General features: G+C 37.6%; 1 protein-coding gene across 2 annotated transcripts in view; it reads left to right on the plus strand.

Moving 5' to 3' along the window:
- Window positions 1–27,248, plus strand: part of PRKD1 (protein kinase D1) — a 334,673-nt gene that overhangs the window by 68,810 nt on the left and 238,615 nt on the right. The window lies entirely within an intron of this gene.

Below are 27,248 nucleotides of genomic sequence, written 5' to 3' on the forward strand. Positions count from 1 at the left end.
TATATTAACGCATGTATGTGGAATCTGGAAAAATGGTATAGATGATCATATTTGCAAAGCAGAAAGTGAGACACAGATGTAGAGAACGAATGTATGGATACCAAGGGGAAAAGGGGAGTGGTGGGAGGAGTTGGGAAATTGGGATTGACACATACACATTATTGATACTATGTATAAAATATATAACTAATGAGAACATACTGTATAGCACAGGGAACTCTACTTACTGCACTGTGGTGAACTGAATGGGAAGGAAATCCAAAAGGGAGGAGATATATGTATATCTGATTCATTTTTCTGTACAGTAGAAACTAACACGACATGGTAAAGCAACTATACTCCAATAAAAATTAATTTAAAAAAATAAAAGCCACATTGGGTCCTGAAGTCTAAAATCTTTTGTTTTAAAGGAAGTAGCGTGAGGGATTTGGAAAAGAGTAAAAATATGAATTGAAGATTTCAAAAAAATGAAAATTATTTCAATAGTATCAATTTAGGATTGGAAGATAGAAAGACAAGTATTTCAAGAACACTAATGAATAGAAACCATGGATCTTATACTTGGCAGCAAAAACTGGAGAAAAAGAATCTCTATGTTTAAATATTATTTCCTCATGGAAACCTTTCTCATCCTCTTAGACTAGGTCAGGTGCGCCTCTTCTACTTTCTCATAGCACTAGGTACCTGTCCCTCCATGGCAGCTATTGCAGTAGTAAATGTATTTATTTAATGACTGTCTTTCCCCATTACTCTTTTATTCACTGGTATTCCCAGTAAACATCATGCAGCATGTCACTTGGGCTCAATGAATTAAAAATAAAACAAAATTTAAAAGTTGGACAGAGACAATTAATAGAATGAAAAATAAATTGTGTGCACATTATCACGTAAGAACAAAAGTATAACAGCTTCTGTTATGGTTCCCAAATGAACAACTGACAATGATAGAACTGAAAAATAAGACGGCTTTTTTTCAGCTCCAGGGGATTGGTGCATTTTCTTCATACAGGTGAAGCACTCAGTTGATAACACTTTGTTTTTAATTCAGCTGTTTTCAAAATACTTTCATGTCTGATATCTTGTTTTTACCTTAGTCTACTGTAAGGCAATATGAATAGAAATTTTACTCAATTTAGGGATTTAAACTCAAAAAGAACAATATTGAAAAGATACTAGGGGGACCTACGTAAATGTCCAGAGTAGGAAATAAACTCTTTGAGTTTTGGCTCCTAAATGGACTCTTCTGCTAACTTCACTCAATATGTGTGTTTTTCCCACTTGAGAGGTCAGTGAAAGGAAACTCTTGAACGTGTGCTACTGTTCTTCAACCAAATCCTCAATGGAGAGTGGCCGCTGAATCCAGCTAGTAAGATGTTGATCTCTTCAAAGCCAAAGTTGATTTTGCCCTATGAAGCTGCCAAAGAAGAAAACTCTTGTTGAACAAGTAGGATAGGATTATATATGGTATAAAAACTTCTAGAAGTGATGCGTCAGGATACAGTTTGTGAGTCAGGGCACCTCTTAGTAGAAATAAACAAGCTAAAACCAACTTACTTCATGAGAAGTGGCACCAATGAAACTGGGAACTCCCTTCCCCACTGCCATTTTTTCCCCACCGCTATCACTCGGTAAAAGTTATAGTTGGTTTAGGTGGTGCTAGTTATAGTTTATTTGGACTACTTTTGTCATTTATTCTGGCTGAAAAATGAGTTTAATTTGGCTTGTTTAGTGTACTGTTACTGTATTGAAAAGTAAATGATGGAAGGGAGGGCCTGTTTCATGTAGGCTTGAAATTAGACTGGTTTTTTTTTTTTTTTTAGTGCGTGTGGAAAATGTAACCTGTCTGATTACAGAATTAACATATAATTGGGTGAGACAAAGATCTGGGAAAAGCTGGGAAGTTGATTTGGTAGAAAGTTTATTGGCCCTGGAGTCAAGCTAAGTTTGAGTCCAAGTTTTATCAAGTGACCTCAAGAATGACATTTAAATTACTTAAGGCTTAGTTGCCTTATTTACAGAGAATAAAAACACCTCCTTCAGAGGATAGGAGGTAATATTTATAAAAGTACTTTCTAAATTGCAAATAAGTTAAACACATGTTAAGTATGGCTACTAAATGAAAAAGGCATTTATAATGCATGCAAATTGTAGAGTGGCATCAGTAAGCCATCGCTAAAACATGGTCTTATTTCTAGAGTTATAATTGTAAAAGTATCTCTCTGTGCCACCTTTGGGCAACAACATCTCAGATGAGATATGAGCTGAATACACTTAAGTTTGAACTCCCCTGAAACCTCCAACTTGGTTGCAGCAAGTCTGAGACATCTGGTTTGACTTCTGCCATGCAGTTTCCGCTATTCGGAATGCTATTATCATCTATCTTGCCTTCTGTTAAGAAGAGTATCTTCATGTCCCCTTCTGAGCTATACATTGCCTATGCAATTTAGTTTGGATTTCATTCTTCTAGAAAAGTGTAGCCACATTTTTTTCTATGATAGACCTTTGCTCTTCCAAACCTTCAGTGTAACAGCTGGTTATGTCGAAAACAAAGTTGCTTGTCTTATGATTTTTTTCAGGAATAAGAAGTGTACTTATTTTGGAGATTGTAGACATGGTATATATCCTATTCATGTATATTTTGAGTGAAGTGTTTATTTTCCAAAACCACTTCTTGACCCTCCCGTCTTGCACTTAAGTTTCTAGGAATGAAGAGTTGATTTAACTAGGACTGAATTACATAGAATTCAGAAAATGTCCTAAAAACCCACAAGAACCCTTTATTCATCCAGTTTATGAAATATATTAGTTATACATTGTTTTAAAGAAATATCTTAGACTAAGTATGTTAGATTAATTATTTTTTAAAGTTATGTTATTTCCTAAGCATAGTCTCGAACTGAAGAAGAATTACAGATCTCTTTCTAGGCCTTGAATGTTTACTACCAAGTGATATACCTTTATGATTATTAGTAATTAATAAGTTACTAAATTCCCCTTCCCATCTTTGAATTCTTATAATGAGATCAAGGTTATAAAGTGAAGCTTATTTCACCCACTTATCTACATGAGGAAGCTGGGTGACCGAATATAAAGAAGTCATTACTGCCAGACTTATAAATACAATTCACAAAGCAGCTGGGCTTTGTCTACTGATAGCCTGCTTTATTTTGAAAATTATCAAACACTTCATGTGAGAGTCTGTCCAAGTGGGGAAATGATTTACTATTTTATAACAATCAGTATAAGCAATGAATACATTGGTCTGGAAATACAGATTTGACATTGGTTTAATAGTCATGGCTCTTTGAAACCAAAAGAATAATAACTAATTAGAAATAAATGGTATTGTACCATTATTTGGATAGAGGAGACTTCTCTAATATTAGAAGCAGATGGTTCTACCGGAAGTTATTTTGAGACGCTAAATATGAAATAGGTGATTGTGTCCCCTCCTCTCATTTTTCTAAATATCAGTATTTATTTTTTCTACAGAAAAAGAAATGGGAAGATCTTACATTTCTGTATATGTGATTTGGTTTCAGAGGTCTTTTCAGAGAGAGGAGGAAGAGTTTATGGCACTGAAAAAAAAAACAGAGAGACTCATTATATATGTGGAATTATCTACTTTTGGTGCAGGTGGAATCTCTCTTTGAAGGCTTGCCATTAAAAAAATAATCTGGGGGAGCAGTGGTGCCAAGGACAATCACTCATATCATGACAAGCGATCTCCAGTGCTTCAAAGTCATCCGTGGGGCATTATTTAAAAGGAAATGATCACAAGTCCAGACAGTAGTCAGGTACTTGTGGTGTGAAACAAGAAGTGGAGACTGAGTGAGGGAGGGGCCCAGAGTACTGCTCTTCAAGGCTTAGTGTTCAGTCTCAAAGTGTCTTATGAAGACATTGCCATTTCAGATCAGCCATCCACGTATTCAGCAAGTATCAATATTTACTGAGCATTTACATTTGCCAGAGGTTGTTTTAGGTGAGGACTTTAGCAAACCAGAAAACTGTATGTACCCTCATGGAGTTCATGTTCTAGTAGAGAAGACAGGCAATGAATTGACAAACAAATAAATACGTATTATAAGTCAGATAATGATATGTGTTTAGTAGAAAACCAAACCAAGATCAAGGGAGAGAGGGAGATTGATCAGGCTGCTCCTGGCGCTGGCTTGTCATGAAGGCTTTCCCTTCAATTATTCGGTCATCCATACATCTGCTCATCTGTTAGTTTAATGAAATAAATTATCTGTCTTAAACAAGAAGATAATAGGTTATTCTTTTCAGGGAGTCACGTGAGTGAGTTCTGTGGAACTTAGAACTCATTTTCCTATACGAAAAAAAGTTAAACAAATGAAGTTAAGATTATTAGCTGGCTCACGAAAATCCCCGTTAATCCCTGTGAAAGCTTCACTGTGGTACTAATGATGGAAGACTGCATTCCAGATTCCAGTTCTTGGGAGAAGGAAGAAACCAAGTCAGAGGAGGGAAAAGGAGGAGAGGACTTCCTCCTCTTCCCTGGATACCTACCTGGTGGCCACATTGTGGGCACATTTTTAAATTGGCTAGTTTTGGTTTTCAGTGCTGCTACCAGACTTTCCACACCCTAGACTTTCCTTGTTTCCCACGCTGCCCCTTTTCAGCTGCACTCAGGCTGCTCTGTTCTTAGAAAGCACTCTGTGGCATTCCAGCATTTTCTTTATTTTTGGTTCCCCCTCACGTTCCCTATGAGGAGAGCAATTCGATTGAACTGCTTCTCATAAGTGTATAGAAGAGGCATAATGTGAGCATAACCCTAAACTGAACACAGGAATCTGTGTTTTTCTGAGGATACTTGAATCACTAATTGCTGGGGGTTTAAGCTGTCTAGCAGACCTACGTGAAAACACTCAGGGAACGTAGAGGAACTACTGTGGGCCGGGGGCCACACAGGGGTTTCGAAGGCCAACACTTCCTTTCCATCCACTGTGAGGTAAGGTGTGGAGCCTTGCTTTTCACCTTTTTCTCTTCCTCCTGTGAAAAGACTGGAGTTTTCTTCTCTGATGGCTCCCATGACAGCCAGGGAAGAGAGACAGTGGGGACAGAAGGCATTTTTATTTCCTGCCTTTTATTAAATTGGACAGGGAATTCCCTGGCAGTTCAGTGGTTAGGACTCCACACTTTCACTGCAGGGGGCACAGGTTTGATCCCTGGCCAGGGAACTAAGATCCCACATGCCATGCGGCCAAATAAATAAATAAATAAATAAATTGGACATTTGTAAGTCAGGGGTGGGGGGCAGTGGGGAGAGTTGGTTCTACCAGGTAAGTAGTCTCGCCTATTACTGCACGTGGGAGGGGAGCCAGTAGCAGTGACGTCAATGATTATCTTAGAGACTATGTTTCCTGACTGTCTAATATACTAGATATTAAACATGCATTCATGATTTCATTCAGTCTTTACCACAGTCGTGCAGAATGTGTAATAAAACCATTTACAAATAAAGAAGGCTGAGAGGTTGAGTGATCTGCCCAAGGTAACACAGGCAGTAGTAGAGTTGATCCTCAAGTCTCTTTTCTCCTTGTCCCCGTTATCCCAGAAAGAAGCGACTGATGATTCCAGAGAAACGTCCGTTGTTAGATATGCACTCTTTTTTTTTTTTTTTTTTTGCGGTACGCGGGCGTCTCACTGTTGTGGCCTCTCCCGTTGTGGAGCGCAGGCTCCGGATGCGCAGGCTCAGCGGCCATGGCTCACGGGCCCAGCGGCCATGGCTCACGGGCCCAGCCGCTCCGCGGCATGTGGGATCTTCCCGGACCGGGGCACGAACACGCGTCCCCTGCATCGGCAGGCGGACTCTCAACTGCTGCGCCACCAGGGAAGCCCAGACATGCACTCTTAACTCAGGATCAATAAGCTACTTTTCGTGTCCTGTATATGTAGGCGGATGGACTAGGCTGTGGAAAGGAAAGCCTGGCACCTTGAGTTCTGTTTGACTGCTTTGTCTTGTGTCAGCTCACTGGGGCCACCTGTGCTTGGACTCTGTCCTGAGCTTGCTCATTCCCTCTTTTGAGTATTAAAATGGGAACATGGAACAGTGATTAGTGTATTGAGCTAACGACCCTGTCGGTCCTTCTCATGCTCACTATTGACAGGACCTCCTGCTGCAGATTTTAGATAAGGTTTTATCTATTATTCACACCCGTTAGTTATTTGTATTTCTTACTCCATGGGGACACTTTGGCTGATTGTTTACTTTTTTTCGCCAAAACACCTAATGAGAAATCTGCGGTTTTAATGTCTTTGTTGTTCTGCTTAGGGCACCTGACAGATTTTTGGTTGTGGTTGTACTACCAGTTATTCAGGTATTTCAGCAACTGGCTGAATTAATTTTTTGTTTGCTTGTTTTTGAGGGGTTTGGGGGATGGGCAGTGGTGCCTGAGTTTCCATATTTGTAATGTAAAGTTATCTGCTTGGATCAAATGAAAAATGTATTCTTGTAGACTTGGCAAAAGGATTTGTCTTTGACTATAGGCTGGCAGCTGCTTTTTGGTTTTCCAGCTGTTTTCCAATTGGCCAGTTTCAGCTGCCCTTTATTCCCTCTGTGATGTGAGGTATTGGATGCAGCATTCTTTATACTGTGTCACTCTTCATCCAGATGTACATGTTTTTAATGAAGCCCAAAGCTGAGGGAATAGAATAATTCCATTATGATGGGTCTGCATACAGTTTATGACGTATTCTCTGATGTCCAAGATGGTCCTTCCACAAGTGTACTTTTGCGTCAGAAACTTCATCACCAGTGAAGGCAGCTGAGCACAGTGGGAAGAGCAGAAATCTAGATGGCCTATATATATGGTCCCATCTGTACCACTGACTAGAAATGTAACTTGATAAGTTCCTTTATTTTCTCGGTCTTAGTTTTCTCACTAATAAATTAAAGCAATTATTAACATGGCCTTTAAGGCTGTCATTTGGGTCACATATTCTGTAATCCAAGGCAGAAGTAAAATAGGGTACATTCTAGGAATGAAGAAGATAAGACCGAATGGTTAAAAATGCATCACGAAATATGAAAACAAGAGCAAAACAAATCCCAGCTGTAGAACTCAGATTGTGTTGAGATGTGGTAGAAGGGTCTGGACTTAAAAAACACTTCATTATGACAGTGTTATATTATGTTGGTGTTAGTTTAAGCTGTATCCTAGGGTGGTCTATGCCCTAGGGATACACAAAACCAAGAGCTAAGGATTTAATTAAAAGGCTGAACTGAGGAGGTGCATATTATCCCATGTCTTAATTTCTAGTCAACAGGAGAAGTTTTGCTAGCGTTAAAAACAAAATTCAGTTGAGTACATTTGAAGATCTAATTGGCTTTATTAAGAGATTCATGAATTGGGCGCATCTCATCTGGGAAACAGATACTCTCTGGAGTTACACAACATGGAAGGCTTTTATAGTAAGGAGGGTGGGACAAGGAAAGGAAGTCATCAGTAAGGGAAAGATGAAAGTTCATTGGAGGAAAATAAAATTTCAGATGTGGACAGCTTCTCATTGGCTGAACCGCAGCATTTTTCCATTGGGTGGGCATTTTGCTGGGCAAGGAGGAAGTCTTCCTTCCTCCTGCTGGGGTAGTAAACTAGTTTCACTTACTGTTGGGAGTGTAAGGTACATCTCTTTTTGTTGGAGGTCAGTAAAGTAACTTCTTTTGGGGGGTAATTCATGTCTTCCTGCTTGGGGTCATTGACGAAGCGTGGTAGGGCATGAGAGCTCCCTCTATAGACCTTCCCAACTCCAATTTTAGTTCAAGTGTCCTTTTATTAATTTTTTTTAACATTTTTATTGGAGTATAATTGCTTTACAATGGTGTGTCAGTTTCTGCTTTATAACAAAGTAAATCACTTATACATATACATATATCCCCATATCTCTTCCCTCTTGCGTCTCCCTCCCTCCCACCCTCCCTATCCCACCCCTCTAGGTGGTCACAAAGCACCGAGCTGATCTCCCTGTGCCACGCGGCTGCTTCCCACCAGCTATCTACTTTACATTTGGTAGTGTATATATGTCCATGCGCTCTCTCACTTTGTCCCAGCTTACCCTTCCCCCTTCCCGTATCCTCACGTCTGTTCTCTAGTAGGTCTGCGTCTTTATTCCCGTCTTGCCCCTAGGTTCTTCATGACCATTTTTTGTTTTTGTTTTTTAGATTCCATATATATGTGTTAGCATATGGTATTTGTTTTTCTCTTTCTGACTTACTTCACTCTGTATGACAGACTCTAGGTCCATCCACCTCACTACAAATAACGCAATTTTGTTTCTTTTTATGGCTGAGTAATATTCCATTGTATATATGTGCCATATCTTTATACATTCATCTGTCAATGGACACTTAGGTTGCTTCCATGCCCTGACTATTGTAAATAGTGCTACAGTGAACACTGTGGTACATAACTCTTTTTTTGAGTTATGGTTTTCTCAGGGCATATGCCCACTAGTGGAATTGCTGGGTCATATGGTAGTTCTATTTTTAGTTTTTTAAGGAACCTCCATATTGTTCTCCATAGCGGCTGTACCAATTTACATTCCCACCAACAGTGCATGAGGGTTCCCTTTTCTCCACACCCTCTCCAGCATTTATTGTTTGTAGATTTTTTGATGATGGCGATTCTGACTGGTGTGAGATGATATCTCATTGTAGTTTTGATTTGCATTTCTCTAATGATTAATGATGTTGAGCATTCTTTCATGTGTTTGTTGGCAATCTGTATATCTTCTTTGGAGAAATGTCTATTTAGGTCTTCTGCTCATTTTTGGATTGGGTTGTTTGTTTTTTTGATATTGAGCTGCATGAGCTGCTTGTAAATTTTGGAGATTAATCCTTTGTCCGTTGCTTCATTTGCAAATATTTTCTCCCATTCTGAGGGTTGTCTTTTCATCTTGTTTATGGTTTCCTTTGCTGTGCAAAGCTTTGAAGTTTCATTAGGTCCCATTTGTTTATTTTTGTTTTTATTTCCATTTCTCTAGAAGGTGGGTCAAAAAGGATCTTGCTGTGATTGATGTCATAGAGTGTTCTGCCTATGTTTTCCTCTAAGAGTTTTATAGTGTCTGGCCTTACATTTAGGTCTTTAATCCATTTTGAGTTTATTTTTGTGTATGGTGTTAGGAAGTGTTCTAATTTCATTCTTTTACATGTAGCTGTCCAGTTTTCCCAGCACCACTTATTGAAGAGGCTGTCTTTTCTCCATTATATATTCTTTCTTCCTTTATCAAAGATAGGTGACCATATGTGTATGGGTTTATCTCTGAGCTTTCTATCCTCTTCCGTTGATCTATATTTCTGTTTTTGTGCCAGTACCATACTGTCTTGATTACTGTGGCTTTGTAGTATAGTCTGAAGTCTGGGATCCTGATTCCTCCAGCTCCTTTTTTCTTTCTCAAGATTGCTTTGGCTATTCGGGGTCTTTTGTGTTTCCATACAAATTGTGAATTGTTTTGTTCTAGTTCTGTGAAAAATGCCAGTGGTAGTTTGATAGGGATTGCATTGAATCTGTAGATTGCTTTGGGTAGAATAGCCATTTTCACCATGTTTATTCTTCCAATTCAAGAACATGGTATATCTCTCCATCTGTTTGTATTATCTTTAATTTCTTTCATCAGTGTCTTATAATTTTCTGCATACAGGTCTTTTGTCTCCTTAGGTAGGTTTATTCCTAGATATTTTATTCGTTTTGCTGCAGTGGTAAATGGGAGTGTTTTCTTAATTTCACTTTCAGATTTTTCATCATTAGTGTAGAGGAATGCAAGAGATTTCTGTGCATTAATTTTGTATCCTGCTACTTTACCAAATTCATTCATTAGCTCTAGTAGTTTTCTGGTAGCATCTTTAGGATTCTCTATGTATAGTATCATGTCATCTGCAAACAGTGACAGCTTTACTTCCTCTTCTCCAATTTGGATTCCTTTTATTTCCTTTTCTTCTCTGATTGCTGTGGCTAAAACTTCCAAAACTATGTTGAATAAGAGTGGTGAGAGTGGGCAACCTTGTCTTGTTCCTGATCTTAGTGGAAATGGTTTCAGTTTTTCACCATTGTGGATGATATTGACTGTGGGTTTGTCATATATGGCCTTTATTATGTTGAGGCAAGTTCTCTCTATGCCTACTTTCTGGAGGGTTTTTATCATAAATGGGTGTTGAATTTTGTCAAAAGCTTTCTCTGCATCTATTGAGGTGATCATATGGTTTTTCTCTTTCCTTTTATTAATTTTCACACTAGTAAGCCAGTGAGTGTCCAAAGTGGATTTTTACTGGTGAAATTCACAGCTTGTTAGTTAGCATAATGGATGCTAGAATGAGGTTTTGTGTTTTTTTTTTTTACATAAAAAGTGGTATTCAGGATTCATGGATTGGCTGCAATATCTTAGACACACATCCTACCCCTGCAAGAACATGGCATAGGAATCTAGTGTGGCTTTCACGAATGACAATTGAAACATGAATCCCAAACTGGCCAGCTGATAATCAGGGGATTGTAGTTGATTAATACCTGTGCAAGGATAACAGAATCCTCTCTATAGATTGTTGCATGGAATGTATGATCAGAATCCCTAAAAGAATAGAAACCTGAGACTTTGCTGAGCTTATAAACAGGTTTAAAGAACAGTATTTTTGTTTGCTTGCTTTTTTGTCCCTTCTAGCTAATTAGTGTTCTAAGTGGGTCACCATTTATTCTAAGACTTGCTTTTCATACCTGTTTGTGATGTCCAGAAATAAAAATCCAGACCTTTCATTTATTTGTTACTATTGGTAGTAACAGTCAAAAAGAGCTTCATATCGTTCATGGCCAAATTAGCTTGGGTAAATTTGCATGAGATTCTGAAAATCTTAGCTTTGCCACTTAATCAGCTGTGTAATGAGTTATTTAGCATTTATGAGTCTTGGTTTTCTCATCTATAGATTACCTTAACTGGCCATCATGATTACTGGGATAATATATGCACTGTCCTCAGCACAGCTTTTGGAACAATGGTCAGGAATGCTGGCAGGCTTTGGTTACATTTAGGATTTGCCCAACAGATTCCTATTTGATCAGGTCCTGGATGAAGCCAGTGATGTTAGACACGTCCCCACTGCCCTGTAGGAGTCACAGAAACTGCAGGGATGGATACTTCATCCAAGCTGGGCAAATTAGATTATATTTTCTGGGGATTTGGCTCTTGGTCCTACAGTTGGTCTTTATGTGCAGCTGGAACTATAGAGCATGTTGAAACTTGGGAGTTATGGGATGGCCACCTTTCTCCATCATGAAGTTCAACTCCATTTCTGCCTTGGCTGCGAGAGAGATGTTTGTGTCTGTCTAATGAATAACATAAAATAAATAAAAGGTTTTGTTTGGGCTTGCTCAGATTACTTTCTATTAGTTGTAACCAAAAAAAAAAAAAATCCAAACTATATTTTCAAGGTCACCAAGTGTAGAGTTGGTCACATCTTTTTCATGCTGGCAGTAGCATTTGATATAGTTGTAGTTGTTTTCATCTTTCTTAAGACACACTCTCACCAGGTATCCATTATACTGCCCTCTCCTGATTTTCTTCCTACAGCAGTGGTGATTCTCTTCCAGCCTCCTTTGCTGGATTCACTTTCTCTTACCAAACTCCAAATGTTGAGATCCTGCAGGGCTCAGCTGTTGGCCTTCTCTTTATCTACAGTTTATTCCTGGTTATTTCATCTAGTCTGATGGTATCAATTCCTATCTACTTGATTAAATATTATCTGTGTAGTGATTATGCCCAATTTTAACTTTTGCCTCCGCCTTTGCTCTGAGCTCCAGACCTGTATATCCAACAGTATAGTTAGCAGCTCTTCCCTAATGCCTGTTAGGCATCTCAACTTCAGGTGTCCAAAACCGAACTCTTGAGTTCTCTTTCCTACCTGTTTCTGCCAGTGTATTCCTGGTCTTAGGAAATGACACCAATGTTCATCCAGTTGCTTGGGTTGACACACTGGTGTCACGCTTGACTCTTCTCTTTCACTTTAATCCTGTATCCAGTCCACCAGCGAGTGCTGTCAGCTCTGCCCCGTATTCCAACCTGACTCCTCATTTCTACCACCTCCTTGTCTTTGCCGCTGCCCCTCTCAACTGCCAGTCTGTCACTCGCTGGTTTCTCTGCTTGTGCCCTTGTCTGTCTGTAGTCTCTTTTCTTCCCAGCCACCAGAACGATCCTTCTAACGTGTCCTATCCTGCCTCTGCTCTACTGTAAACCTTCCTAGTGGCTTCCGCTTGCACACTGAGTAATACCCAAACACCCTTAACATGGTCCACGGGGCCCTGCCTGATCTGGCCTCTGGCTGCCCTTCTGACTCATCTCCTGTGTCTTCCGTCCTCTTTCCTCCCAGTCGCTCTACTTCCTGTCTAAGCATGTATGCCTCAGGGCTTTTGTACTCACTGAGCCTTCTGTCTGGGCTGTGCTTCCCTTGGATATTCATGTGGCACCCTTCTTCCTTTAATTCCGAGCTTTGCCTAAGTGTCATCTCCCTGGAGAGACTCGCCTTGCCCAAATTCTAAATACCCTTCCTTCCCCTAATGCTTGCTTTTTTTCCTTACCAGTTTTATTTTTCCTTGTAGCACTTATTGCCACCTGCAATTATACTTTATATTTAGTTGTTAATTGTCTCCCACAGTAACATGTAAGCTCATAAGCCAGAGATTTGTCTTGTTTATACCTGTATCCCCAGGGCTTAAAAGAATGCCTGACATCAATAAGTTTTGATTGTAGTTTGATAATGAATGAATAAATACTACCCGCAACTGTCACCTGTTAGATGTTGAAAGATACACAATTTTCTTGGTTAGGTACAAAACACTGATAGTGTATTTCCTTAATTTTAAGATTTTTTTTTCATGTTTTATGATTTGAAATCAAGTTGCATCTTATAATTGATACATATATTTAATATGGTAATCGTAACATCCTGAGCTGATATTAAATTGATTCATCAACATCTCATAAATTTTAAGCAATATATTGGCCCTGTGGTTGATGGGGTAAACAACATACTTCTGGTCCTTCTCAAATATTTAATAACAGTAGGTGCATAGTTTGTTGTTGGGAAGTCTTTTTTTCCTCAACTGGGTAGAGGTTTTTGCTAATTCTTCTTTATTATTCTACAGACATTAACGAATGTCTCTTAGACATTATTTCCATTGTTCTATACAGTATAAGTCATACTAGAATTGCCATGTAGATAGTGATTTTTATCAATTTAGCAAAATATGCTGCTATACAAAATGTGACTTATTTTCTAAGGCATTTACTGTCAAAATCATATGCTGTCTTAAATTTACTCTTATTTTGGGAATTCTACATTGATCTTGATCATATTGTCTTGTGTTCAGAGTTTACCTAAAGATTTTCCAAATGTTGAACTCATTAGAAAGTATGTAATTTTGCAGCTGTCTTAAAAGTATGTTTTATTACCTAATAAGCCTTTCTTGGAATAATTATTTTGGTAGTATGCTTATAGACAAAAAATACATTAAACATGCCTAGATGTTGTATCTAAGATAGTATAGTTCCCTAATATTTATGATAAGTAGACATTAAGTTAACCTGTCAATAATTTAGTTTTTTTCTCTTTAAATGTAAGCCCTTTCTTTACAGAGCACTTATGTTTTGGTATCACTTCATAACTTTGAGTATCATAAGCAAGAAAGCCTTTTGTTTTCAAAATTGTAAATATTACCCATGCACTGTACAGAATTTAGAGAATATAGAAGAGTCTTATGACAGAGACTACAAGGTGCTTTCTTAATCTCTTCTCCCCTCTTTCTTAGTTAGGAAAAATAGCAACAAAAACAGATTGGCATTCTGCCACCCATGTAAAGTTGGTGTATCCTTGCTGTGCTACAGATGGGTATCTATGTTTGGGTAGGAGTGTTTTGTGGTCTTGATGAGAAATCATCTTAACAGCAGGAGGGTACCCGTCCTCTTCCCCTTTTCCTCCGCCTTGTTGACTAGTATAGATACCTGATGGATAATGCTCCACAGCCTCGCTGGACCTTGAGGATGAGGGTCATACTGTAAGGATGGCAGAATGATAAACTAGAAGGAGCCTGGGTCATTGATAACTTCGTGAAACCTTCATACCAGCTCTGGGCTGCCAACCTCCAGACTTTTCTTTAAATGTGTGAGAAAAAAAACTTTTGTTTAAACTATTGTTCTTTGCACGTGATCATCTGTTATCCTGCTATACTGGGAAAAAAATGCTTTCCTTCTTCCAGTCTTTCCCTGTGTCTATGTATCTGAAACACACACATGCACATACCACACACACAAACTAATACAGAGCTGAGGCAAAACTGTTGATAGTGTATTTATATCGTTTTTGTCTCAATATCATATCTGCACTTTCTCATATCATTAAAATTATTTTTAGACATTTTAATATCTACTTAACATGTCTATATACTATAGTTTGTTTAATTGGTCCATTATCTTTGGCTAATTATTTTCTTTTACTAAATAGCAATCTTTTTATCTCTCTTAGGAATATTTTGATTTGCATTTTAACTTACTGAGTGTATGTTGTGTCGAAAACCCTATTTAAACACAGCACATGAAATTCACTTTCACTTCTCCAAGGGATCTTCCCTGTGAAAAAGATGCCCTAGATTTGCTGCACCTTCATTCTCCCTATAATCCCTCGTACTTGCCTCTCGTTTAGCACTTGGCATTCCTACTATAATTACTTATTTTCTTCCATGCTTCCCTCATTTGCACTTTAGGAAGGTCTGGTGCTGGGTTTGGTTACTCACTGAATATTTGGTTTGTTCACTTATCCCGGTCCGTCCACGCAATAGCTCCATGCTTCCCTAAGTTTGAGTTTCTTTATCTGTAAAATAGGTATAATATAGTTTTCCATTCTAAGTATCTTGAGGATAAATTAGATAATCCCTGTATATTGCTTAATACAGTACCGAACCCAAGGTCAATACTTATCTACTACCTTCAAGTCTTTGCTCAAATTTCATCTTCTCAATGAAACCTATCCTGGAGCTGTATTTAAATTATAAACAACACTTACCCATCATTTTTAATCCCCCTTACTCTGTTTTCTCTATAACATTTATCATTTCCAACAACTATATGATTCACTTTATTTATTTAATAGCTCTGTTGTTCATTGTCTGTTACTTCCCACCAGAGTGGATGTTTCAGTGAAGGCAGAAATGTTAATCTTTTTGTTTACTGCAGTATCCCAAGTCCAGAGAACAGTGACTGGCACATAGTAGGTGCTCAATAAGTATTTGTTGAACAATAGTGATATTAGTATATTTAAGATGTGTTGAATGAATAAACATGTTTGAGGAGCGGTTTACAATGTTCTCTTATTTGTGGATTTAGAGACTCTGTAAAAAGCATCTATAACTTTTCCAGGCTCCAGAGGTTATTTTTCAGGCTCCGTATCCTATCCTTGGTCAATATCTGCTGCTGTTTTGGTATGGAGCCTTTAGTTTCCATCCTGCACTTGTCTTCTGTATTAGTTTTTTAAGGATGCCGTAACAAAGTACCATAGACTGGGTGGCTTAAACAACAGAAATCTATTTTTCAGGATTCTGGAGGCTAGAAGTGCAAGATCAAGGTGTCGGCAAGGTTGATAATCTTCTGAGGACCCCTCTCCTTGGCTTGTAGATGACCATCTTCTCTTTATGTCTTCACATGGTCTTTCCTCTGTGCTTCAGTGTCCTAATCTCCTTTTCCAATAAGGACACCAGTCATACTGAATTAGGGGTCACCCATATGATCTCTTTTTTCTTTAGTTGCATCTTTAAAGGCCTTGTCTCCAAATATAGTCACATTCTGTACTAGGCATTAGGACTTAAACATACGAATTTTGGCATTTTGGCAGGGGGCAGGGACAATTCAGTTCATAACACCTCTTTCTCTGACTGGCCCTTTCTATAAGTTGCATAGTGGGACAATCTGTCTAAATTTTCTTGTCTCTTTTCACCTTTGGACTTTTTATGATCTTTTTATGTTCTTTTTCTCAAAGCTTTGAGTTGGCCAGTCATCCCCCTACCCCAATATCCAACCCTGTGCCCAGTCCATGTTTCCAAGAGTCTTTCAGAAAATAAGGCTGAAAGGAGAGATTGTATTCATGCCTGGTATGCTCACAATCCTGTGGACATGTCAGTTTGGTTTAGTTTTGGAGGATAATGTGGGTCAAAGATGGACAGTTAGTATACAGAAAAGGATTATCTTATCATGTGTTAAAGGAACAGTTTGCAAGGACAGTAGAATAATTTGGATATTATATACACCCAAATAACACAGCCTTTAAGTATCTAAAGAAAAGCAAACATATTTACAAGGAAAATATAACAAATCCACAATGGGAATTGTTGCATATTAAACATACAGTTGACCTTCTGTATCTGTGGGTTCCGCATCTTTGGATTCAACCAATCGTGAATTGAAAATATTTGGGAAAGAAAATTTTGAGAAAGTTCCAAACAGCAAATCTTAGCATTTACATTTGTATTTACAACTATATACATATCATTTACATTGTATTAGGTATTATAAATAATGTGGAGATGATTTAAAGTATATGGGAGGACGTGTATAGGTTATATGCAAATACTACACCATTTTGGCTCAGAAATATGTAGATCAAGCCGCTGTTTCTTCTGCTTTATCTTAGACCAGGATCACTTGCAAGACTTGTTAAAACAGAGGAGTTTCTGGTTCAGTAGGTCTGGGGTGACCTGAGCATTTGCATTTCCAACAATCCCAGGTAACTGATGCTGGTGGACTGGGGATCACACATTGAGAGCCAATGGATCAAACAACTAAAAATGAGAAATTAATAAGGACGTAGAAGACCTTGACAACAATTAGCAAACTTGATCTAATGTACATATTAGAATCCTGAACCCAATAATTAGAAAATAAACCATATTTTCAATCATACAGTGAATATTTACAAAGTGGACCATGTACTGTGGCGTCAAGCCAACTCAGTAAGCACCAAATGTTGCTATAATACAGACATTTTGATCACTGTGCAATTAATTAAAAACCAATAATAAATAACTTAAAAACTTCATATATCTGAGGAGTATTTTTAGGAGATTTTATACTTCTAAGTAATTTCTTGATAGTTTTATATAGGAGGCCTCAATTCTGTCTGTAACTTTTATTTCTTAATAAACAAAAGGTCTGAAGCAGATATGGCACAATGTTAAAAATGGACAAATAGGGATGGTGGTTCCATTAATGTTTATTTCATGCTACTCTGCAGTTTTTATTTGTTTTACATATTTCTGATTTAAAAAATGATAAGTGATTTAGAAGCCTATACTCATGTACATGAACTTTATGTGGGAGGGCAAAACAGAGACATTTTCCTAGACTTACGGACCCAGAAAATTCACCACCGATGGAACCTATTAGAATTATAAAATCAGAAGACCCTCAGAGTCCATTTCACTTCATTAAGCATCCTTAGATCTTCGCCTGTGAAAACTAGTATGTGAATGCAAATAGGGAGTTCTGTGCTCTGCTGAGAACTCCATATAGCTTCCAAAAGTCAGCAGCCAGGGAGAGCAGTATTTTCTCATGGAGTACAACATTGACTGATGAGAATGTTTGAAAACTACGTGTGCTGATAAAGTAAATCTGGCATTCCCAAAATTAGTAGAGCCTTTTATTGCAATGCTGGAAGTTCTATCAAAATTTTCTAAAATATAGGTATATAGTTTTTTGTACATATATGTGTGTGTGTGTGTGTGTGTGTGTGTGTCTGTGTGTCACAATAAGTACTTTTAGCAAACCTAAATGAATCTTTTTAATGATTGAGAATCAATGTTTTCGTTATTATGCACATCAATTACTATTACACTATTACTGTAATTAATGATAATACTTTACATTTGATTTTACTTATATAACCTTTAGGTACAAAATGTAGGCCTTGTATTAAATTTATACCTGACAAAGCCATAGATTATAGGTGCCCATTGGATATAAATCTTTTATGCTACTACATTTCATCATAATTTGTCTTCCTTGAAAGTAGGTTTTAGTTACTCAAAGGTTCATACAAATGAATTTGATTACCACTCTACTTTTACAGTGTTAAATATTAAGCTTCTCTAAATACACATAAGAAAGCTGAATAAACATCCTTAGCACTAATGGCTAATATTTATTAGAAAACAGTTGATTGAAAGTGCAGTGGTTTATGCATCATGAACCAAATTCCATTTTTGAAAGGCAGACAATCATGTACTTCAGGCTGCAACAAAACAAGGAGACCTAGAAATAGATGGTTTTGTTTGTTTGTTTTTATTTTTATGTTGCTTTTGGAAATAATTGAATTTTGAATCGTTTACAGAAGGAACACTTCAGTCATCATGAGAAAAAAGGGTACTTAGTTGCCTTCCTTTCCCTTCTTTTATAGTCATTGTGTTTATTGGAATTACTCATGGTGTGGAGGTGCATGATCCTTTTTTTCAGTTCTTAGGGCCATTTAAAGTCTAAATCCAGCCAAAGATCTTTTACTGTGCAAGGAACTAGATGGAATCATTTTGACTACACTCACAGCCAGGAGTTCAGCTAACCATCCTGGTGATAGGTCTGTGCCTGTGACTTTATTATGATTTTTACAGATACTTTGTGGAACCATGTGGCCTGCCATTTCTTCCTCTAACTTACGTCCTACTAAACTTAATCCTAACCCTGTCTAGCTCACTCAGATCTGGCCGTCCCACCTACTGGCCTTTTCATTGGTCCTGAGGAGTGCTTGTTCCATCCCTCACCCCACCTGGCCCTCATTATTCCCACTTGCCTCCCTTACTTGAAAGTGAATCCTCTGATGACAGTGGTCTTCCTCTCCAAGCTCTCTCCAGGGAGACTGCCTTCCTTGCTGCCTCTGACTGAGGATGAGGAGGTGTTGGCAAACTTTTGCTCCCAAGGGCTGAGTCCTGGTTATGTGATTTCTCAGCAGTTCCTCTCTGCAGTTCTGACTGCCTGCCGACACCAGCTGCTGCTCTTCACCTTCATTAGTGTGGCCTGGTGACCTTTTAAGACATTGTTCTAACACCCAGGGTTACAAGTACATGAGCTCTATGTCTACAACATCCCTTTATAGTTCTTCAAGGCCCTCAATACCAGTGAGCACGCTTTTTAGCTCCTAGCTATATAGTAAACATCCATGGGTTCCATTCTACTCTTGGTTACCATATTAAATTTTCCTAGTTCACTGCTCTGATTTAAGACTGAGTGGTTCAAAATCCTCGGTGACTCCTCAAGATTTACCAAATGGACTTGAGGACACTGGGAGGGGGAAGGGTAAGCTGGGACGAAGTGAGAGAGTGGCATGGACATATATACACTACCAAATGTAAGATAGATAGCTAGTGGGAAGCAGCCGCATAGCACAGGGAGATCAGCTCGGTGCTTTGTGACCACTTAGAGGGGTGGGATAGGGAGGGTAGGAGGGAGACGCAAGAGGGAGGGGATGTGGGGCTATATGTATATGTATAGCTGATTCACTTCGTTTTAAAGCAGAAACTAACACACCATTGTAAAGCAATTATACTCCAATAAAGATGTTAAAAAAAAAAAAAGATTTACCAAATCGAGTACCAAAACCTCAGTGTGACCGTCCAGGCTCAGCTCCACTCCCACCCCCTCAATTCAGCTCCAGTTTACTTTCCAAACACCTTTATCTTCCAGCTGGCTAAATGTGCTTGATGTTTCCAAGCACACTCCTTTTTGTTTGAAATACGCTTTTCCCTCCAGTCTGAATTTAGCCACGCTCTAGTGAAAACTTGGCATAATTATCACTTTCTCCTGTCTTGACTTTCTCCTCTGGAGTGTCCTCTCTTCTGATCTCCCATGGTACTTAGTTCATACCTTTTAAGTGACAGTTATTATACCTTTTTATTTTTAGAATATTTTATTGGGTTTTATGATGGCATGAAGTATTAAAAGGGGTCCTGGACCTTAGGAAGAATATAATATTGATTATGCCTGGATTTTCAGATAATTTCTCCAAAAAGCAAGCCCAGAGGTGACAAACATTCAGAGTCTGATCAGTCAGTGCAGATTGAGAAAAGGAGTCTTTTTTTTTCTTTTTGGCTGCATTGGGTCTTCTTTGCTGCACGCGGGCTTTCTCTAGTTGTGGCTTCTCTTGTTGTGGAGCCCCGGCTCTAGGTGCGCAGACTTCAGTGCTTCAGTTGTTGTGGCACGCGGGCTCAGTAGTCATGGCTCCTGGGCTCGGTGGTCGTGGCTCGCAGCCTCTAGAGCGCAGGCTCAGTAGTTGTGGCGCATGGGCTTAGTTGCTCCACGGCATGTGGGATCTTCCCAGACCAGGGCACGAACCTGTGTCCCCTGTATTGGCAGGCGGACTCCCAACCACTGTGCCACCAGGGAAGTCTCCGAAAAAGAGTCTTTGAACAATAACCAGCAGATTTTTAATCAAAGTTGGTCTAAAATAACAACCAGTTTCCTTAAATCTACTCTGTTATGCCTGTTGAGGTAAACTGTACTATGTAATTATAAGATTTTTCACCCAGTTAAAAAGGCAAAAGCTGAACCCATCATCCAGTTTTCAATTATTCAAGCCAGTAAAGGCAGGAAATAAAATATGAGCTGGAAAGGTTATTAGCGTTCATTAGCACAACGAAGTTGCTAAGTAAAAGCAATGAAGTTTTGATCTTTTCAATGGCTCCAGTACTTATACAAAATAAATTTATTATTTTTGCATTGGAACAACATTCACAGCGTGAATACATTTTTAATTAAATGTACTTTTAGTTGGTTTTCCTACATTTGTTTGTATTTTTTTGTGTTAATATTAATCAGATTGTAAAGTCACAAATGGAAAAGGATAAGTTTCAGAAAAAAAAGTAGGTCTCTATACAGCATTATGGACTAGAAGGTAGTAATTCATAGCATTTAAAAACATTGACGGGCTTCCCTGGTGGCGCAGTGGTTAAGAATCCTCCTGCCAATGCAGGGGACACGGATTCGAGCCCTGGTCCGGGAAGATCCCACATGCTGCAGAGCAACTAAGCCCGTGCGCTACAACTACTGAGCCTACTCTCTAGAGCCCGCGAGCCACAACTACTGAGCCTGCGAGCCACAACTACTGAAGTCTGTGCACCTAGAGCCCGTGCTCTGCAACAAGAGAAGCCACTGCAATGAGAAGCCTGCACACCCCAACGAAGAGTAGCTCCCGCTCGCCGCATCTAGAGAAAGCCCACGCACAGCAATGAAGACCCAACACAGCCAAAAATAAAATAAATTAAATGAATTAAGTAAAAAAAAAAAGCATTGACGCTGGAGTCCACGGCCTGACTGTGACTCTTGGCTCCACCATCTTTAGCTGTATGACCTTTGGCTAATTACTTAACAGATATGAGTCAGTTTCCTCCTTCCTACAGTGGGGATAATATTCACTTCTTAGGATGTAGGAGCATTAATGAGATAATCCTTGTAAAATGCTTAGTAAAGTGCCTAACACATAATGACTGCTATATGATTGTAACTTACTGTTATTGCTTTTCAAATAAATATGCCACTAATATTTAGTTAAATAGAAAACAATAGCATTGGGAGAAAAATTAATTATATGTAAATTATCTATAAACTGGAAGACCAGGCATTACATAATTAAGAATATGCTTTGGTGAATTTGCTTTGTTCTAAGATTTAGGGCAAGCTAAACCTGGAACTTAGTTATGTATGAGGACTAATGTTAAAGAAAAAGAAGTATCTTATTGTAACACCAGTGATGTTTGCACTGGATGAATAAAACAAGAAGAATCATTTTAGAGAGAAAAAGAAGATCACTTAAAAAATCAGGCCTGTGTTTCAAACAAAACAAGAAAAGTGAGACAATAGTTTGTTAACACAAACTAGATAAATGGCACAGCTATATTTTGCCCAAATCACAACTTGGATTTATGAGTTTCCCCAGCCAGAACAGTGAACAGCTGACGGCTTCTGTCTCTGTTAGAGCCATTTTGACGAAACTTATTAACATTTTTTTTTTTTTTTTTTTTTACTGAGAAACCCTGCTTGAAAATATTCGTGTGGTTTAAAACAAATTAAAATTTTAGGAACCTATACAATTTAATATTAAAACCCATATAATTAATTTTTAAAGGAAGAATAGGTCTATTGCAGTACAAAATCTGTAGGGAGGATCTCCATCGGGAAGCTGGAGAAGGACATGCTCTTTCAGAAAAGAGCTATATTCCTTGCTCTGTATTTTGCCTTGAGAGGTTTGAATAGCTACTCTCTTGAGAGTTTTTCGTTTTCTTTTTTTCAAACTCACTACTATCCAGTAATGGGTCTGATGGATAGAAAATGGAGGTGTAAAAGGGATTGCTTTTTATATACGAAATTGAAATTGGTTGAATTCAACAAATAGCAATTTCAATGTGTAGGAAGATAAATCAACTAAAGTTCTTTCAGAGAGAATGCAGAAAATGGATAAATGTGGTCAACTGTAAAGTAGAATCCTATCTTATACATATTCTTATACTGAAATGTTTCCTACTTTATGGGGAAGGAAAGACTGTTCAATTCTTGCTGCTCTGGAAGCAACAATAAATATCTGACATCATCAGAATCCATTTCCTCTGAGGCACACTGCCTTTGGGTTGTGAGTAATGGTTTTTATTTCAGTAGATATATTGAAGAAAGGAAGTTGCCCATCCCATTTTGGGCAACCAAATGTCAAAAGGAAATTTTAGTTTCCCAGCTGCTATTGAGGACCTTGAGAATCTGTGTGTGTGTGTGTGTGTGTGTGTGTGTGTGTGTGTGTGTGCGTGCGTGTAGTTTAACAGACTTATAAAGGAATAGAATTTTGTAGATCATTTTGCCTAATGCATTATTTTACATAAAAGGAAAATGAGGTTTAGTGACTTACCATAGTTATATAACTAATGGCAGGATGTTTGATGTATAGAACTGTTTAAGATACTATTAATTCATCCAGATGATTTCCAAAAGAATAATCTAGGCTAGGGAAAGTGTTCATTAAGTCCCACCTTTCAAAAATGGATTGTTTCCAACTTCCATATTTTTGAGATATATTTTAAAATTCTACAGATAATGAATTATAGGGAAAATATATTTTGTCCTTATAATCTCTTTCCTTACATAATATTTTTCAGTTGTACATGCAATTTGTATTTCCAGCTTCTCTGAAAGCTTAAAAATGTAAGTTACCTCAGTAATAAGAAAAACTGACTCTAAATAAAGAAGGAAGCATATGCAAAATGTACAGGTACAAACGGGATAAAATAAAATACCACAGATGGGTCAGTTGATAAAATATATAATCATATAAGTTACTGTGGTCCTTGTTATGATGGATAATGTTATCTTAACAAAAATTATAAATATTTTAATATTTTTACTTCAAATAAAATACAAAATAAAAAGATAATTCCAGTGAAAATGAAGTGATGAATTCTGAATTTTATTGGTAATAACCAAGGATGTAAATAGTCACTTTGAGGAGCATTTTGCTCAATGCAAAGAAGGAATTAGTCCAGTTCTTATTCTTCTCTTAATTTTCTTTGAGAGAGTTACAAATAAGGGGGCCATTTCCAAAAATCTTGGAAGAAAAATATATACATTCATATGAATTTGAATTTATTGTGCTAGTCAAAGGGAAAAAATAGACAAGCTTTACTATCTCAAAATTAAAGTCCCTGTATAATAAAGAATACTGTGAACAAAGGTAAAAGCCAACTCTGTCTGGAAAAAAACAACATACATAACAGACAAATAGAAAAAATTTTCAAGTCAGTAAGAGCACAAACAAGCCAGGCGAGGAATGGGTGACTGATAAATGAATTAAAGAAGAGGAAATCTAAACAAGTAATAGTAATGAACTAGTACTCAGGGAAATGCATAAAATAAGAATGAGAATACCACCTCATATCTTATAACAAAGTTTGAAAGTTTGGACAATATGCATTAGAGAAAATTTGATGGGGGAGTCCAGCAGGGATAACTGTGTAGTGGGTGAAAGTGTGAATTCATACAACCACTTTGGAAAAGTATTTGGTCATATCTAGTGAAGCTGAAAATATACATGTACATTGAGCCAGAAACTTCTGCAAATAAGCCCAAAGAGACATGTACAAATACGTTTATGTAGCATTGTTTGTTATGATGAAAAACAGAAACAAATAATAATAATACAGTATATTCATAGGATGGATATAACTAGAAATTAAAAATAATGACTTGGACATACATACGTATATTGCATGGACAAATCCCCCCAGGCATAGTTTTGAATGACAAAGCAACATACTTATAGTACACAATATGTACCTGAATAAAAAATAATTCTATGTGTCAGTTATGAACACCTATAACAAGTGATTATTGAATAATCATTGAATGATTAAAGCATGGGCTAGAAGAATACACAGCATATTTAGGAAGAGATGAATACAAATAAGGAGAACAAAAGGGACTAAAAAATTAAAAACCCCTATACAGAATGTGAAATAAAAAACATTTTATTGACTATTAGGCTGGGATTGAGAAGAACAGGGTTAGATCGTGTTCTGCTACTAATATATTTGTGACCTTAAACCATCTGGCTTCAGTTCCCTTACCTACAAAGCAAGTCAATTTTAAATGTTTCTTCTAAACTTGAAAATTTCATGAGCTTTGTAGCTGTGCAACACCAGGTCTGTTTTGTAAACTTACTTTGTCTCGGTTTCCTCATCTGTAAAACGGGAACTAATAGTAGTACCTACTTAATAGGATTGCTTTGAAGAGTATATAAATAATCCATGTAGAGTGCTTATCTCTATGCCTAGCAGGTATGCTTACATATACACACACTTGAGTAAGACTGAACTCAATAAATGTTAGCTCCTACAGCCATGACTTTAAGTTTATGAAACAGACTGACTCTGGGATACTTCAATCATAAAGAATATTTTCCTCTTTAGAGACTTCTTTTAGATAACAAGTTTTTCCAGGATATTACTATAAACTTGGTATATATGATTCCCAGGGACTAATGTCTTACATTCTGTAAGCTGGTCATACTTTTTCTAAATGTTGGTTAGATCGTAGTTTTTAATCTAGACAGGAAAAAATATGTATATGAAATAAGGAAAAATTTTAAACATTGTGTTATATGTGATTTTTTTCTGTGTGTTGATTAGAAGGTTGACTGTCTACTTGAACAGTGTCTTTTATTAAAGTCTGCTGATTGTTATGGTTAAATATATACAAGCTTGAGTAAGAATGAAAATAATCTCTTGAGAAAAAAATTGAGGATTAGCATTTAATCATCTAACAGGAGAATGGACATGGAGTACCTCCAGGGCAGACCTGACTTAATTCTTAGATATGATTCAGTAAAATATAGATTTCTTAAATGAGAAGATTTGACAATGTGCGTAATTTAATTGTACAAAGACAAACTCCGCTCTGAATGTCTTCTTGGCAAATGAAGGCCCATTAAGGCATGTTTCAATACACATGCTGGGATGGAGGGTAGGGAGGGGGGAGGGACAATTTGTAGTACACTGTATCTACTTTATGGCTACTGATTTTAAACAAATTTCAGATTACCCTTATTGTCTAATCATATGTTTGGGAGGATGGGCTATTTATGAGCTGTTAGCTTTCCAGATGCTCGAACAATGTGCTTTAAATGCTGTATTCATAAACCAGCCCCCAAAATGCAGCAGATTAGCTGTTTCTAATCTTTGAATTCAGAACAAATGTTAGAAAAAGGAACACTTGCAGAGCTGTGTAGTCTCTATTACCTCATTAAAATGTATTTATAAATGAAGTAGACAGAGGAGCAAATGTCTGCACAAAACATTGCTACTTCATTAATATTTCTTTATTACAAAAGCACTTTCTATGAAATCTGTCAGCCTCAAGGAAATAAGTGAATCAGTTGTCTTTCATTTTTGTGTTTTGTTTATTTTCCCTGATATGCAAACGCAAGTTTAAAAGAAATATTTTAGCAGTAAATATGAACTTAGTGAAATAAAAAGAGTACACGTGACTAGAACAACATCTGTTTCAAAGTATGCATAATGCTAGGATTCAAGCGGGGAAGGTTTCTGAACTTGAGGTTCTATTTTTCTTAAATGTGAGGTTTCTGTGTTAGGGGAGAAATATGTTATGATGGGTTTCATGCCTAAGGGTAATTCCATAAAAGAAGGTTTCTTGTTATATCAAGAGTAGCTAGAAACAAACAAACAAACCATTTTTCTTCTCCAGATTAGAGATAACTAAATACTTAGGTTTAAAAAGTACATAATAAAAAAGTTTTTAAAAAAGGGAGTGACAATGATACTAGAATGATGGACACCTGTCATTATACATAAGTATATTTGTAACCCGTAGAATGCACAACACCAAGAATGTGTCCGAAGGCAGGCTGTGGACTTTGGGTGATGATGATGTGTCAGTGTAGGTTCATCAGTTGTAACAAGTGTACCGCTCTGGTGGGGATGTTGGTAATGGAGGAGACTGTGCATATGAGGGTCAGGGGGTATGTGGGAGATCTCTCTGAACCTTCCTCAATTCTGCTGTGAACCTAAAACTGATCTAAAAAAATAAAGTGTATAAGTTAAAAAAAAGTGAAAAGTGAAAGCATACTGTGACACTCTTCCCTATTAAGTTTGTATAAGGCAGTGTATTTTGGATTTTACTTTCAAGATCTGATAGTGAACTACCTAAAAAATCATGTAATGGGTCTTATTTCTTTTAAGGATGGACCTTATTCAAGTTATCTATTGCTGTGTAATAATCATCCCCAAATTTAGTGACATTAAACAAGTTTTTTATTATTATTATTTTAATAGATTCTATAGGTCAAGATTAAGAAAGGGCACAGGGAGTTTTTTGTCTCTATTCTACAATGTCTGGGGTTTCAGCTAGGAAAAATTGAATGGCTGGGGGCTAGAAGCATTTGGAGGCTTCTTTAGTATTATGTCTGGCTCCCTGGCAAGATGATTGAAGACGGTCTATGCCCATGCCATGTGGTTTAGGCTTCTAAGCCTAAGAATTGAGATGCTCAAGAGGGAGAATTCTAAGAGAGTCGAAGGTCCTTTGTCTCTTAAGAGCAAGCTTAGGAAGTTACATGTCATTATTTACACTGCACTCTGTTGGTTGAAGCAATAACAAGCCTGTCTGGATTTCAGGGAAAAGGTTGCAGACCCCACTTCTTGATGGGGGAGTGTTGACAAAATATT

Source organism: Tursiops truncatus, chromosome 2 (assembly GCF_011762595.2).
Source record: "Tursiops truncatus isolate mTurTru1 chromosome 2, mTurTru1.mat.Y, whole genome shotgun sequence".
Taxonomy (NCBI): Eukaryota; Metazoa; Chordata; class Mammalia; order Artiodactyla; family Delphinidae; genus Tursiops; species Tursiops truncatus.